The sequence below is a fragment of the Alligator sinensis genome, unplaced genomic scaffold, assembly GCF_000455745.1.
Source record: "Alligator sinensis unplaced genomic scaffold, ASM45574v1 scaffold440_1, whole genome shotgun sequence".
Taxonomy (NCBI): domain Eukaryota; kingdom Metazoa; phylum Chordata; order Crocodylia; family Alligatoridae; genus Alligator; species Alligator sinensis.
The window spans coordinates 132,330-135,267 of NW_005842950.1; positions in this window are offsets into that span (position 1 = coordinate 132,330).

Here is a 2,938-nt window from a genome sequence, read left to right on the forward strand (position 1 = left end):
CACTCCTCTCAGAAGCTTGCAGTGAATCAACCCTCTCTGCCCCTCTCTGGGGCCGGAAATACCTCCTGGAAACTTCCCTCCTCCCATCTGGAGTGAGAGGCAGCTCCAGAAGTGTTGCTGTGATTCCTTTTTCTTTTCTCTGGTCTCCAGCTGCAGCCTTGCCATCTGCTTATGCTGTAAGCTCTGTTTACTTTCATTTTCCCTCTCTGTTACTGCCAGCCACTCTTCCTCCCTTAGTCTCAGCTGCCCAGCACATAAAGCACCCCAGGGGCTCTGTTTACTCTTTCACTCCTTCACAGTATTCAGCAATCATGATGTTGCTAATCAAACTTTGAAGAAATTACAGAAAGAGAAGCAGGGGAAGGAAAATGCACTTTTATTGCCAGGAGAAACTAGATGGGGCTCAGCTACAAACTACTTACATGGTTTGTTATGCAAAAAGAACTTTTTGCAGTGAACTTCAATAGATGACACAGTATCCCAGATTATTTCCGTGAGCATTCAGAAGCAGATTATTGACACCCTTGTATTCTGCATTTGTTTTCAAGAAACATTCAATTTGCTACTACCAGTTTCAGTGGTTATCAAGAAACTTGAAAGAGATACAGCAAGCCTTTCAAATATTCCAGAGATATTCAGGCAACTGAATGAAAATCTGATTGAGCTTTTGCCTTCTTCAACTCTATCCAAAAAAGTAGTAGTAAAACAAATGTTTACTAAGAGATCCGAGTTTGTTTCTCATCCAGTTCACTTGACAGTAAACCTTTTGGATCTTCAACACAAAGGACAACATTTATCAGAAGATGAATTATCTACTGCTCTCAGTACAATTATGGAAGTAGCTAAAAATGTCCCCAACATCGATGAAATAGCCATGGTGACAGACATTGCCAAGTACTGCACAAAAGAAAAACTTTGGAGCAAAGACATCATTTAGCAGTCAGCAGAGAATATGTCTCATCTTACATGGTGGAAGGAATACTGTAACACCTGACTGTTGTCCAGGTTTGCTCTAAGGATCCTAAGCATTCTACCAACAGCAGCTTCTTGTTAATGGAACTGGAAGGCTTTCAGCTCAATCAAGACAAAAAAGAGGAATAGACTAACAAATGAAGGCACCACTAAACTTTTTCTATTTTTCAAAATCTCTTGCTTCTGGAGAATCAGTCAGAAGCATAATTAATGAAGAAGATGCAGTGTGATGATAAGTCCATAGATTCCTTGTCCATAGACTCATTGGTAAAACCATCCTTCAGCAAAAGAGAATGTGATTCAAGTAGTTTTGAATCAGATTTGCCTCAATCTGACTCTGAAGTGGAACTAATAAGTACTGCAACTGATTCTACCGATAGTGACAGTGAAAGTGGAGGTGGTACAATGATCTCAGTGGAAGAGAGTTAAACTCTGTTGAGAGAGATGAGTGGACAACCACGGCATATCATACAGTTCTTTGAGTGAGCTAAAATTAGTGTGTCAACAGCTTTCAGTGCCTTCATTTTTTTTCCCTTAAATTTAAACAAACAATATAAAGGAAGTACATGCTATTGTGTATTGTCTTTACATTTTACAATCATTCCAATAAAAATAATTTCTTTCCATATATGGCTTTGAATTTGTTTGAATATAACATTAACAGCTCAAAAAAACTAATTAAGTAGCCCTCCAGCTCAAATAGCTGGCCAGCCCTGATATGAAGCATAGTAATATGTAAAAGTAAGAGACTTTAGCTGTGACTCAGAAGGAGCACTGGATAAGAAGGGAATGTAAATGGCTGATATTTCCTAGTTTAAATCCCACATCGTAGTGGGAAAAGAATATAATGTAACCAAAATAATTATTAGTAAATGTGATTTTTCATTGGACTCTCTCCTCTTCCAGCAAACTCTCAGGTGATTTTTCATCACATTTCAAATTAATTCCCTATTCTTGGATATGGTCCCAGATCAAAGAGAAAAAAGCAGCACTGTGCAGCTGAGAGGTGGCAGAAAAGCACTGTTTATAATTGAGGTCTTAAACTTGTTGTTTAAATTTCTGTTGGTAGTATAATCCACAATGCATGACAAACTCTCTCTTTCTCTTCCCTTATTTTAAGCATTTGTGAATAATTTGTGTCTGGTCTTTTCCCAATGAATACCACTCATATTGTCACAACATGCATCACCTTTCTGAAGGCAACATTCAAATAACCATAGTGACAAATTGTTCCTTTTATTGGTTTTAAATAGTGTAAATTAACTGGATACTTTATCACACTACTCATTACAATGATGCACTATTTTCCAATGATGCCTTGATGTACAATATGGGAGAGCGCAACAATAAAAGTGCTGGTCCAGTTGAAGTCACTGAAGTCATGGGAGTCATAGGTGCTTAGTATTTAACTGGTGAAGTCCAAGTTATGTAGAAAAATGTTCTTTTCTTCCCATTTGTGTTCTGAGATCACCAAACATAATCAAACTTAGTAAAGCTATATGGAATGACTAATTTAGACTAACAAAAGTGTTAAAAAGACCCAAAATTGCAATTCATACTAATAATTTTTTTAAAAATGTGGTTGCACTGTTATAGACTGTTACCTAAACAGCCAAGTAGTGCAGGTATTGTGAGCCATCATGCATACTGCATGTTAGCAGTTAACTATAAGAATATGTATGTATGACTTACCTTAACCCAGGATGGGGCTTGTGGTTCAGTCTAGTCCACCATTCACAAATACCTATGGGAGACTTATGGATGTAAATTGTCATTGCAAAATACAAGTTGTTGTTGTTTTTGCTTTTCTTATTAGTGATGATGATGATAATAGGCCAATACTTATCTGTAGAAAAGGTCATATTTTTATGGTGACAGTGGAGATGACGGCTTCCTTAAGAGGATATATAATTAATATGGCAGGTGTACTTTAACATTTTAAATGTAGAATTATACTAATTTGTTA